The 13,793-nt window shown below is 46.2% G+C and overlaps 1 protein-coding gene across 3 annotated transcripts in view; it reads right to left on the minus strand.

Moving 5' to 3' along the window:
• Stau1 (staufen double-stranded RNA binding protein 1) overlaps positions 1-12,151 on the minus strand; it is a 43,309-nt gene extending 31,158 nt beyond the window's left edge. For 2 of the 3 annotated variants that reach the window (XR_009378958.1, XM_059261935.1), the window contains exon 1: positions 11,919-12,026. The gene's annotated coding sequence lies outside the window, so the exon portion shown is untranslated. Of the gene's footprint in view, positions 1-11,918 lie in introns of all 3 variants that reach the window. The other variant, XM_059261936.1, reaches the window with a different exon arrangement.
• Between the last annotated feature and the right edge of the window lie 1,642 nt (positions 12,152-13,793).

Consider the following 13,793-nt stretch of genomic DNA (forward strand, 5'->3'; position numbering starts at 1 on the left):
GCTGGCCTCGAACTCACAGAGATCCGCCTGCCTCTGCCTCCCGAGTGCTGGGATTAAAGGCGTGTACCACCACCGCCCGGCTTTTTTTTTTTTTTTTTTTTCTTAAGATTTATTTATTTAGTATACAGCATGTATGTCTGCAGGTCAGAAGAAGGCACCAGATCTCATTATAGATGGTTGTGAGCCACCATGTGGTTGCTGGGAATTGAACTCAGGACCTCTGGAAGAGCAGTCAGTGCTCTTAACCTCTGAGCCATCTCTCCAGCCCCGGGTGTGAAGATTTTTAAGAGCACATTATATTTAATAAAACCAATTCACAACAGGCATGGTGGTCACACCTTTAGTCTCAGCATTTGGGAGGCAGAGGCAGGCTGGGAGTTCTAGGCCAGCCTGGTCTAGACAGTGAGACTCTGCCTCACTGTGGGGTGGGAGGGAGATCACGTACGAATTAGAGAACAGAAACAACAGCTGTCAGGAGGACAGGGCAGGGTGAGCACGGCACACGCACACAAGGCACGATGGGATACATACATACATACGAAAAATGGCACAGCCAAACTCAGTGTTTTGTACACTGAAAAATTAGAAAGGAAGAAAAAAGCAGCAAGGAGCAACAGCTAGAATTCCTTGCCTGCAATTCTGTGCTTTCTACAGTTTGGGCTCATTTCAGTCTGTCTTTACGACAGCTTCACAGACAATAGAAAATTGCTGTTTACTGCCTAAATTCCACAAGTCAAATTACAAGCGTGCTGTTGCTGCTGCTTCTTTCTATCTTTACAGCTCAAGTTCTATCTCTAAATAGTAAAATATGAACAATTCTAGTCTGGAAATCTAAAATGTTCGAGAGGTTTCAGTCTGGGGACTACAGAGTTAGACGGCTCAGTCAGTGAAGTGTTTGTCATGCACACAAGGACCCATGTGGGAAAGCTGGGAAGGGAAATGTCTTAGAAGGACAGCACTTGCCACCACCTGACAACCTGAGTTCAACCCCCAGGACTCACACAGTAGGAGAAAAATAACTACCACGAGTTGTATTTTGGTTTTCGAACGTCTGCTATGGCAGGTATGCACATACAGGTGCATGTACACATACCAGGCCTGCACACGAGTGTGCGCTTGCAAATGCACACACAGTTTGTTGTTGTTAGAGACAGGGTTTCTCTGTGTAGCCCTGGCTGTCCTGGAACTCACTCTATAGACCCAGCTGGCCTCAAACTCACCGAGATCTGCCTGTGATCTGGGTACACTGCCTCCCAGTGCTGGGATTAAAGGCGTGTACCACCACCACCTGGCCACACACATTTTTTAAAAAAGTTCAGCACAGTAGGGAGACAGAGACAGGCAGGTGCCTGGGGCTTGCTGGCCCACCAGCCTAATCAGTGAGCTCCAGGACAGTAACTCTGTCACAAAAAATACAGTAGGGACAGGCAGATCTCTGTGAGTTTGAGGCCAGCCTGGTCTACATAGAGACCTGTTCCAAAATAAATAAACAATAAATAAATACATAGGGTGGGGCATGGGGCCAGAGAAATGGCTCAGCTCGTAGGGGCACTAACCTCCAAGCCTGAGGATCCGAGTTCAAGCCTTGGGACCTACATGGTGGAGTAGAGTTGACTCCTATAAGTTGTCCTTTGGCCTCTACATGCACATAGTACATGTGCATTCAGACACACAAACACACAAAAACAACTGTTGCAATAATAAAGGATGAGGCTGGAGAGACGGCTCAGGGCTGCTTTTCCAGAGGAGCTGGATGAGGTCCTAGAACCCACATGGAGACTCACAGCCATCTGTAACTCTGGTTGAGGGATCCAATGCCCTCTTTCAGCTTCCACAGGCATTAGGCATGCTCATGGTGCACAGACATACATGCAGGCACAACACTCATACGCACAAAATAAGGAACTCTAAGAAGACTACAGTAGTAATAACAAATGGTGCCCTTCTCTCCACTGTGCTGTGTCTTGCTGCCATGAAGCATAAGCTCTGTCTGAAGCTGGCAGAGTCTAAGAACTTAGATCTTTCCTGGATTCTGTGTGAGAAACTGTTCATTTACTAAGCAGAAACAGCCTGGAAACAGCACACCTATGTCCCAGGCAGAGCAGCACTGAGTGTAGTGGCAAATCCTTGCACTGCGCTCAGCTACTCCTAGACACTAAGCCAGAGATCACTGGACTATGAATTCAGGACCAAATACTACGACCTCATTGTCCTCTTCTTCACAACAGACAATACTGATTTACACTTACTTTGTTTTAAAAGTATTTAGTTTTACCCAAAAGATAAATTCAATCAAATATTTTAAGGCAAATACATATGTGTTTTAAAAAAGGTAGATGAAGCCTAAACTAACCAAAGGCTGACCTCTGGTGTCCACAGGCGCACACACACATTTCAGCCACAAGTGGTGAATACTGTAATTCCAACATTCAGGAGAGTAAAGAAGAGGATCACTGATTAACGGTCACCCTGAGCACAGCAAGTGCAGTATCTGCAATATTTGTTTATTTAGTCACTTCTTTTGAAGTCTAAGTCTCACTAAGTAGACCAGGCTGGCCATGAACTCAGAGACTTCCCAAGACTGAGATTCAAGGCATGCACCACCAAGCTCACCTCTGTGGAGAGGTGGAATCTTCCTATATATCCCAAGCCGGCTTCAAACTCACACCTTAGGGCTGAGGTTAGAACCACATCCCACCACATCCGGCCAGAGCAGTCCTCACTTAGTAATAGATCACTTATAATAAACATTACCTGGTTACTGAAAGAGACATGTGGCAACAGCAAAGCTCCCTTGGCTGTGAACTGCTGATCTGGGTGAGGGCTAAGGACAGGCAACAACATAAACAGGGAGAGGTCTATGTTATAACCTTTCTGGAGGAACACCAGCTTTCTCCTCAACTGTAACGTCACTGGGCTTTATTAAAAGCCAGTGCGGAGGTGATGACACACGCCTTTAATCCCAGCACTCGGGAGGCAGAGCCAGGTGGATCTCTGTGAGTTCGAGGCCAGCCTGGTCTACCAAGTGAAACCCAGGAAAGGCACAAAGCTACACAGAGAAATCCTGTCTCGAAAAACCAAAAAAAAAAAAAAAAAAAGTGATACCTTGACTATAGACTAAATTCTTGCTAAAAAACTTACTTTCAGCTGGGCATGGTGGCATACACCTTTAATTTTTGGGAGGCAGAGGTAGGAAATCTGTGAGTTCAAGGCCAACCTGGTTTACATAGTAAGTTCTAAGACAGCCAACCAGGGCTATACAGTGAGACCCTGTCTCAAGAAAACAAAGAAAAAAAGCAAAAACAAAAACAAAAAAATGAAAAATATTTTCTTTTGAATTATAATCATCTGCTTTATTGTAAAAATATTAAGATTCCAATTAACTTCTGAAGGTTTCTTTTCTTTCTTTCTTTCTTTTTTTTTTTTTTTTGTGGCAGTGGCAGTGAGGAATGAATTTCAATTAAACTTTATTTGGGAGGGAGGGGCTCAGTTCTCCAATCTCAGTGACTTTTCCAGGGTCAGTGTGTCTGCCACTGCCTTTCCCACCTGTTCTAAGAGGCTGGCTAATTTAGTAGTTTAGTGTTCAGCGGTAAGCTGTTTGCTGAACCATCTCTCTCTCACTTCCTTCGAGTTGTTCATCTCCTGAACTACAAGCCTCTCTGGCTCCCCTTCTAGTCAGTCAGTCCTCCTTATGGCTGCTCCTAAGAGGCTGGTCAGTGACACCCACTGCCTTGGTGGTGTGTGGTGGGTGACATTCTGGTGTGTGGTGGGTGGGAGGTTACTGTGAAATCAGATGGAATGAGTGTGTCTCATCCAAAAGAAGGGTCTGTTCTGGGATGAAGTGAATGGATAATACTGCTCAGGTTACTAATTACTTCCCTCAGGAACAGGCCTTGTGATTGCCTCAGATCTTGCCTAATTTTTCCATGTCCCCCACCTTTTTTTTTTTTTTTTTTTTTTTTTTTTTTTTGAGGGGTGTGTGTGGGTGAGACAGGTCTCATGGAGCCTGGAACAATCTCATACTTGGTATGTAGGCAAAGCTGGCCTTGAACTCCTGATGTTCCTGTCCCCACCTTCCAGGTGTTGGGATTACAGGCTTAGGATACTACACTTGGCCTGAAATCCATGCTTTCCATAACTAAAATTAACTGAAATATAAATTTCATGCTTTTGCAGAACTCACCCTGATAGAAATGGGAGTGCTGCTTGCTGATGCTGTAATGTACAGAACGCTGGCAGCCCTCCCTGTCAGAGGCTAACATACCCAGCAAAGGCAGATTAGGTTTGGAGCCTACAGTTCTCTGTTGCCCAATTTACCAAGTCTACCCAGTGAGGTGCCATGACCCTTTACCTGGATGACAGGCAGGCAGGCAGGCAGGCAGGGAGATACAAGTTCTTTCAGTTTGCTGCAGAGTGAACCTCCACTGTCTGCAATACTTAGCTCACCACTACTTATCTAGACAGCTGCTTGTCTGCTGAGAGTGAAGCATTAAACACCAAAAGAACAAGAGAATGTTGTTTCTAAGTGCACACAGTCTTTTTCTTTTTAGACAGGGTTTTTTTCTGTAGTCCTGGCTGTTCTGGAACTCCATCTACAGACCAGGCTGATCTTGAACTCACAGAGATCCACCTGCCTCTGCCTCCTGAGGGCTGGGGTTAAAGGTGTGTGTCACCACCTGGCATGCACATAAACCTTTTTTGTTTTGTTTTGTTTTTGAGACAGGGTCTCTCTGTGTAGCCCTGGCTGTCCTGGAACTCACTCTGTAGATCATGCTGGCCTCGAACTCAAGAGATCTGACTGCCTCTGTACACAGTCTTTCTAAGGTGGCTTTTTCTTAATGTACTTACATGACTTATTAGGAATGTTTTATGAATGCAAGGTTGTGGGCAGGTTAACAGTTTAATAGTCAACACTAGTGAGGCATGTTTGTTTTACCCACATTAACAGCTAATCCACCCAGGAATCACTTGACAACTGAGTAGCTAATCATATGAAAATGGCAGTGGGAACCCAATTTTATATGTGACAAGACTGACTCCTACGCATGTGACGTGCTCTGTGTACTCAGGGAAGCAGCAGTGTAGGACTACTGAGTCCTGCACTCACTGACCCAAAGGGCCCATAAACAAGACCATGTATTACTTAAACACATTTTCTGTCACACTGACTTGAAATTCTAATGAACAAAAGCCATGCCAGAGAGAAAAGCAATGTACCCTAAGTGCAGAGACGCACACGACTCTGTGGAAAGAGTGTCCGGGCTGAAGAGATGGCATGCCATTAGGGCTAAAACAAGAACCTTACTTTAGAAGCAGGCCCATCAGTGCTCCGGTGCTGGAGGACCTTGCCAGGGACTTGAGTCCCAAGGGCTTGCCCACCCTCAGCTCTGACCCTTACTCTGGAGCGGATAAGGGGACAGAAATCTAACATCAAGTCTACAGTCAGACCAGATCTCATCTGATCTCCAAAGTGGGGTCAGCCTGGTTAGTCCTAGAAGGGAGGAATCCACGTAAAGAAAGGTCTACTTCAACCTTGGTCTACAAGAGTTCAGTAACAGGCAGCTTCCATTTCTTAGATAAATTCCACCTCTTGGATTCTTTTCTCCATCAAATAACTCTACCTTGTCATTCTTTTTTATTTGTTTAGGGGCAGAGGGGTTGGGACAGAGTCTGTCCCTGTAGCCCTGGCTGTAGACCAGGCCTGCCTGGAACTCTGAGAGATCTGCCTGCCTCTGCCTCCCAAGTGCTGAGAGAAAAGTGTGTGCCACCACGCCTGGCAGAAGACTGATTGAGTGAGAGGCAAATCCTCCCATCTCTGCTTCCAGAGTGCACCTTATTAAGCAAAGGAACACGTGACACTGGAGGTTTTGTCTCCTCCACTTACAAGGTGACATCAGCTTTAAATCAACCTGTCAAAAACAAATAAATCAACCTGTCACTACTGTGAGAATGAAAATATTAAAAAAAATAACTCAAGGTACTGGCAGTAATTTCCTTTAACTTCCTTGAAAACAGTTCACAGTGTGGTTTTTAGTTCAGAGCACTGAGCTGCCAGCAAAGCAGATAGCCAAACCGTCATCTGGACCCTTTGACAGATCCCCTATGCAGCTACTTCTAACCCTACCATTTTCTCTGTAGGTGAGAACAAAAGATTTGGTCAACATTATCCTGGTGTAAAAGTTCAATAAACAATTACCTTTAAAAGCATAGATTTTTCAGTCAAAGCCTAATTGGAAGTAAAAATCAACAAAGCTCTTGACTTTTACAAAAGATCTGGGGTGGGCATGGTTGTACACGCCTTTGATCCCAGTACTCAGGAGGCAGAGGCAGGTGGATCTCTATGAGTTTGAGGCCAGCCTGGTCTACAGAACAAGTTCCAGGACAGCCAGGACTACAAAGCAAGACCCAACTCACAAAGAAAAAAAAAACTAAAAAATAAATAAACTAAAATCAACCTTAACAGCTGGAGATGAAGCTTAGCAGTGGTGTATTTGGCTATTTTAAGCCAGGTCCTAGGCCCACTCTCAGCACAGCAAAACAACAAAACAAACTAGTGAACATCATGTGAACTGTGGCGCTGTGGCAACTGTGAAGTGCATCAGAATCTAGATTAACAACAGGAGACAGACAAGCATGTTAGTGCAAGTGGGGTCAGTGGTAATGGTAGAGTAGGTGGGACCTCAAGGGTTTCAGAAACTTCGTAATAAAATGTTGGGAGAAAGTAAACCATAGCAGCTCACAGGTCTTCTCATGTTCAAGTCTTTAGCCTGTAATTTCTATATTTTGGAGCAGCATAAACACTACAGCTTTGATTCTAGTAAGGAGTTCTGGCTTTTGTGTTTAAAAAAAAAAAAAAAACACAGAAAATTCCACACATGTCATCCTTTAACAGGTCTGCTGTGAAACAGTCATGAAAACCCTGTCAATAGTTTAAGTTTTTAAAACTCCAGGCTAACGGGCAGTGGTGGCGCACGCCTTTAATCCCAGCACTCGGGAGGCAGAGGCAGGCGGATCTCTGTGAGTTCGAGGCCAGCCTGGGCTACCAAGTGAGTTCCAGGAAAAGCGCAAAGCTACACAGAGAAACTCTTGTCTGGAAACACCAAAAAACTCCAGGCTAAGAGAATCCTTTTCAAGCAACTCTTCAAACTTGTCAACTGAGGGGTGCAACAGTGTCACTTAAAATGGCCCAGCATAGTACAGAGGTCATAACACCCTGTATGAGAGGGGCCAGTGAGGAGGGCAGTCAGACTTCATTGTACGCAAATCGTCAAAGAAGAAAACTAATAAAAGTTCTATGTTTTTCAAAAACCTGCAGCCTGGAAAACTGAGCAGATCAACTCTGAAGACACCTTGTTTCCCCCGAGTCTAGGTACAGGACCTACACAGGAAAGGTGCCCACACTGGGTTCCTGCTGTCTGACCTGCCGTGATTACAGCAGGAATGATGCTCCCGTGTAGACTAAGGAGTCTAAAGACTAAGGGGGATCCATGAGTCAAGTTCATGTCTAAACTTAAAGTAATGTGCATATAAATGAGCGTTATGACTGAAACTTAAGAGAACACCTATTTTTAAGTACAGCAAAAAATTCACTTTACAGCCGGGCAGTGGTGGCGCATGCCTTTAATTCCAGCACTCAGGAGGCAGAGCCAGGCGGATCTCTGTGAGTTCAAGGCCAGCCTGGTCTACAGAGCGAGATCCAGGACGGGCACCAAAAACTACACAGAGAAACCTTGTCTCAAAAAAACAAAAAAAGAAAAGAAAAGAAAAAATTCTAAGTACTCCAAAGTTTTACTTTAAGCCTAATGGGAAAGACCAAATGGGTCTGTTTTTGTTTGTTTGTTTGTTTGTTTGGTTGGTTGGTTGGTTGGTTTTTTGAGACAGGTTTTCTCTTTGTAGTCTTCGCTATCCTGGATCTCACTCTGTAGACCAGGCTGGCTTTGAACTCAGAGATCCACCTGCCTCTGCCTCCCAAGTGCTGGGATTAAAAACGTGCGCCACCACCGCTTGGCAGATCAAGTGTTTTTAATTTTTTTTTTTTTTTATTCCTTCTTATACATGGAATTCTGGGATTAAGAACAGGCTCTAGCCGGGCGGTGGTGGCGCATGCCTTTAATCCCAGCACTCGGGAGGCAGAGCCAGGCGGATCTCTGTGAGTTCGAGGCCAGCCTGGACTACCAAGTGAGTTCCAGGAAAGGCGCAAAGCTACACAGAGAAACCCTGTCTCGAAAAACCAAAAAAAAAAAAAAAAAAAAAAAAAAAAAAAAAAAAAAAAAAAAAAAAAAACAGGCTCTAAGCAGGGCAGTGGTGGCTCATACCTTTAATCCCAGCACTTGGAAGGCAGAGACAGGCGGATCTCTGTGAGTTCAAGGCCAGCCTGGTCTACAGAGTGAGATCCAGGACAGTTAAGGGTACGCAGAGAAACCCTGTCTCAAAAAAATAAAAAAATAAATAAAAATAAAAAATAAAAAAAGAGGGGGAGGGCTGGAGAGATGGCTCAGAGGTTAAGAGCACTAGCTGCTCTTTCAAAGGTCCTGAGTTCAATTCCCAGCAACCACATGGTGGATTACAACCATCTATAATGAGATCTGAATTTCTCTCTGACATGCATGCAGACAGAACACACATACCTAAAAAATACATAAATAAATAAAATTAAAAAAAAAACCCTCCATCCCCTGTCTTCCCCTTAAAAAAAAAATCATAGAAAAAACAAAAACAGGCTCCTAAACTAACGTCTAGAGGCCCGCCCCTCCTTACCCCCCAGGCTCAACAACTGAAACAGCAGAGCACTGTACTGAGGGAGCTCTAATATACACCTGCAGCACAGAGAGAACAAAGCTACTGGGAAAACTGAGGAAGAGCAGCAAACACTGACACCATTCTGGTCCTCCTCACCTCTGAATACCAATCCCTCACCTAGGGTTCCATACCGTTCAGAGAGCTAAGGATGATCTCAACACTCAGTTGTTTGTGAACACCGCAGGGCCCTTCAGACAGCAATGCACACGGTTGGGAGCTTTGCAGGCTAGAGGTTAAACCTGGAGCATCCTCGAGCATGCCAGGCAAGTGTTCCACCACTGAGCTGCAGTCCCACAGCCCTTTTCTTTTTCCTTTCCAGACAGGTTCTCTCTGCCTGCCTCAGTCTCCCAAGTGCTGGGATCAAAGACATTCACCACTGCTCCAGTTTTCAATTAGTCATTAATAGTTCAGGAACAGTTGATTCAGTCCGTAACGAGAAAGACTGAAATCTGGGCTCTACCTTGAGGAGGGGAATCCACTAACTCTGCAGCTCTTTTTCTGCTGTGTATTAATCATATGTCGACAAAGAAGCCAGACCAAAAAAAACAAAACAAAAAAACAAAACAAAAAAAAAAAAAAAAAAAAACCTGTCAGTTCCAGTACACTGAGAAATGATGTTTTATTAACAGTTTAATAGGCAATCTGAGGTGATATGGTAAAGTCAAAATGACTAAGATTATGACAGGTTTAGGGTCTGTTTCAAACAAGCTAGCTCACAGGATGGAGGTCAAAAAGAAATGGACTGACCTTAGCGAGTAGTTAATAATTGCCAAAGCTGGGCAACCAATTCACAGTGCCCTCTAGAGTGTTCAACTTTCATACTTAAAAATAACTTCAGAAGCCAGGCACGACGGCTCATACCTGTAATCTGTGCACCTTGGTGGGTGAGACAGGAGGACTGATAGGTGTTCAAGGTCAGCCTAAGCTAAAGATACTATCCAAAAAAAAAAAAAAAAAGGCTAAAAAAATAACTTCCGGCTCTCCACCACAGCATTGAAATATCAATTCCCTGGAACTACCGTATTTTCGACGTGGCAAAGGCTATGCTTGGCACTGCTTGCATAATTGTTTGTTGAGGGGCTGTTAAAAAGCCATTACACTCAACAATTGACGCTAGAAACTATTTCCTGACTGTTACAAATTTTAGAAAGATGTCAAAAAGACAGAGGCTGCCTTGCATTATTGAGGTGGGTGCGATATTAACATTCTCCACGTACTAAGGAAATTCACTGCCCAAAGCAATCTGGTGACAGAGGGGCTGAAGAAATGAGTAGGTCAGGGGAAGCATCATGCTTAGAGACTGTCTCAGAAAATAAGGAGGAGCAAGACACCAGAGGTTGACCTCTGGCCTCCACAGGCACACAGGGACATGCACATGTGTACACGCCCACATAAACACAAAGGCAAAATACACACACACATAAAATAATCCTAAAGCAGCTGGGCGGTGGTGGCGTGCCTTTAGTCCCAGCACTAAAGAAGGCAGAGGCAGGAGGATCTCTAAGTTTGATGATACCCTGGTCTACAGAGCAAGTTCCAGGATAGACTCCAAAGCTACACAGAGAAACCCTGTCTGGGAAAAAACAAACAAACAAACAAACATGCTAAGGCACAGAAGAGTCACTGAGCACAAACACACTATACTACTCGAAAATCTGGGTTTACACGTTAAGGGAGGGGATGCCTATGTCACTAAGCACAGATTTCAAACAACCAACCAACCAACCAGACACTTTGAGACGGGTCAGCATTGCACCAAGGAGCCTGGCAACCTATAGAATCCAAAAGTAGTCCTCTGACTTCAACAGCTGCTGCCGGTACAATACTCAGAAATAAAAACAAAATAACTTAATCTTCCTAAAGCAAGAGAGAAAGGCTGAGTCAGAATAGAAAAGATGCTCTTCTAAAAGTCCACCAGAATGGTCGAGACTGCTCCTCCACACTCACCAACTGTATTTTTAGTTTTTACTTCAACAAGTAGTGATGTAAGTTCATTTGGTAAGCACAGATGCCTGAAAAACCAAAATCTCTTCTAACACCTTCTCAAGAATTACAGCTACAAGCAGATGAAAAGAGTGACCTTTACAAAGGACCCCACACCATGACGGGCAACACCGAACAAAATAAAGCTTCCACACTAGCAATATTGCCACAAGGAGGGAGGTGCAGCCAGGGTTTAAGGGAAACTGCTAACTGGGACCCCAGAGTGAAAGAGAAGTTCAACCAAAGTGAAGAGCTGCAGATGTGGAGCAGGAAAGCAGCGTTTTCACAGCTTCACACACTCCACCTCCAGAGCCTGACACACAGGAGGGATCCAGAAAGGTCTGCTGAACCCAAGGGGAGCTTGTGGATGGTGGCAGGGAGACATGGGACAGATTGTTGAGCTTGGGGGAGCCGGTAAAATCCCCGCAGCTGGTTCTACAGAAAGGATGGCTATGTCTTTACATCCCTATTTTGCCTGCTACAGTGTCCCCGTTAAGCGCGCGCCCCTTTCTGATGCTAAGCAAGCACAATGCCCAGGCGCTGGCAGTGGGCACGCGGGTTCTTCTGCCTCGGAGAAAACCCAAATGGGAAGGTAGGTCAACTTCTGTCCAGTCTGCACCCTAAATTATACCTTCATATCACGCTAATAAATTATGCAAACCGTTTATTGGGACACGATGTGGGTCTGGCACGCTGATAAGCGCTTTACACGCCCCATTTCACTGCACCTTTACCGTCTAAAGAGGCAGGGACAGGATCGGGACAGGATTAGTTCTCTACCCCCGCCTTTCCCCTCGCAACAGAGACACAAAGAGTATGAAGTGACTTGCGAAGGGGGCAGAACCGAGAATTGGCACCACGTCCCACGGCTCGGCAGTGGCCGCACGCAGCACTTTGCACAGCGCCGAGGCCCGGGGGGCTCCCGACCGGCCCAGACCCTGCCCGCGCCCCCGCCTAACTCGGGCACCCGGCCCACGAGCGGCGCGGAGGGCCCGCCTCCTCCGGGAAGGCCCCGCGGGCGGAGACGGGCCTGGGCCGCAGCACGCGCGCCCGCGAGGCCTAGCCCACCCGCCGCCCACCTCCCGCTGCCTCCGTGCCTCCGAGGGCCGTACCGAGGCCCGGCCCCGCCGCCTCACCTGGCTGCTTCCACGGAGCTCGTCCCCGGGCCGGCGGTCCTGAGCGGCGGCGAGGAGGGGAAGGAGCAAGGGAGAGGGCAAGGAAGAAGGGACCAGGGGAGGGAAGAGGCGGTGTGGCCGCGGAGGAGGCGGGCGCCGCCGGGCTGGGGATCCGAAGAAGGGGGAGACGACACTGACGCGACGACCGCCAGCGCAAACGCTGAAGAGCGGCTCCGGCGCCCGCAGCCCGGCAGGAAGTGACGGGGGAGGGGCCGCGCCCGCCCCCGGCCCCCGCCCGCCTCCATGCCGGCCCCACCCCCACCGCGGCTGGGACCACAAGTCCCGGCGGGCGCCGCAGCCGGCCTGCGCCCTCTAGACACGCTAGGGCGTCAGGGGCCGAGCCTGGTTCTGTTGTGTCCAGGCATGCTGGGAGTTGTAGTTTCCCGGGAGCTCAAGCTGGGCTGGGAAAGCAGGCCTATCTTTCTCGGCTTTATGTTTGCTTCTGCGCAGTCACTCCTTCTCTGTGTCAACATTTGTTAACCTGCTGCTGTGTGCAAAGGTCAGAAGCTGAGAAAAAGGCGAGATGCAGAAGTCCTTGCCCTCATGAAGTTTACACTCTAGTGCGGAAGTCTGAGCCTAAAACAAACGCGCACAAGTGCTTTCTGGTTGCTTCACAGGACTTTTAAGAGGTTGGTGTGGCTTTGTTTGATGTGGTCCTGGGGACTGAACCAAACTTCTACCACTGAGCTCCATCTCCCACTCATCATGTAGTTTTTTTTGTTGTTGTTGTTTGTTTTTTGTTTTTTATTTGACCTCCTGGGTTTTGTTGTTTTAATTTTTTTTAAAGTGTGTACGTGAGTGTGTGTTTAGCTCACTTAAAGCATGTGTTATATGAGAGAAGCAAGATTGAAAAGCACTTCTAAGCCGGGCAGTGGTGGCGCACACCTTTAATCCCAGCACTCGGGAGGCAGAGGCAGGCGGATCTCTGTGAGTTCGAGCTCAGCCTGGTCTACAGAGTGAGTTCCAGGAAAGGCGTAAAGCTACACAGAGAAACCCTGTCTCGAAAAACAAACAAACAAACAAACAAAAAAAAAAAAAAAAAAAAAAAGAAGCACTTCTAAGTCCATAAATCCATATAAACCATTCCCAAATTTGCTGGAAAACTGTTACACTGGACTATTTCTAAATGTTAGAGGGTCATTAGCAAGAAGATACAATGGAAGAAAGGCCTCTAAAAAGAAAGGCTTGGGTTTGGGGATTTAGCTCAGTGGTAGAGCGCTTGCCTAGCAAGCGCAAGGCCCTGGGTTCGGTCCTCAGCTCTGAAAAAAAAAAAAAAAAAAAAGAAAGGCTTTCTAAAAAGTGATGGAAAAAGCTGGACATCAAGGCTCACACCTCAAATTCAGCACTTGGGAGGCTGAGGCAGAATTGCTAACAGTTCAAGGCCAGCCTATGGTACATACTGAACTACTCTCAAAAAGAGTCTACTGCCAAGCAATGGTGGAGCACACCTTTAATCCCAGCACTTGAGAGGCAGAGCCAGGCGGATCTCTGTGAGTTCAAGGCTAGCCTGGTCCACAGGGCGAGATCCAGGACAGACACCAAAACAACACAGAGAAACCCTGTCTCGAAAAACCAAAATAAATAAATAAATAAACTCTTCCGCCCATAGCTCATGGGGCCCATCTGTTTATCAAATTGGCTACACTTAGTTGCCCATTATGTTTGTCAAAAGTCCTGCTATGAAATACTAGAACAAAATAGGCAAACTAAAAAAGATTAAAAACAGGTAATCTGTAAACATGTTTTCGGTTGTTGTTGATGATGATGGCGATGACACTGCTGTAAAATGCTGTTTCTTTACTTTGTTGTGGTTGTCTGTTTAGGTTTTTTGTTTTG

This window comes from Peromyscus eremicus, chromosome 4 (genome assembly GCF_949786415.1).
Source record: "Peromyscus eremicus chromosome 4, PerEre_H2_v1, whole genome shotgun sequence".
Lineage (NCBI taxonomy): Eukaryota > Metazoa > Chordata > Mammalia > Rodentia > Cricetidae > Peromyscus > Peromyscus eremicus.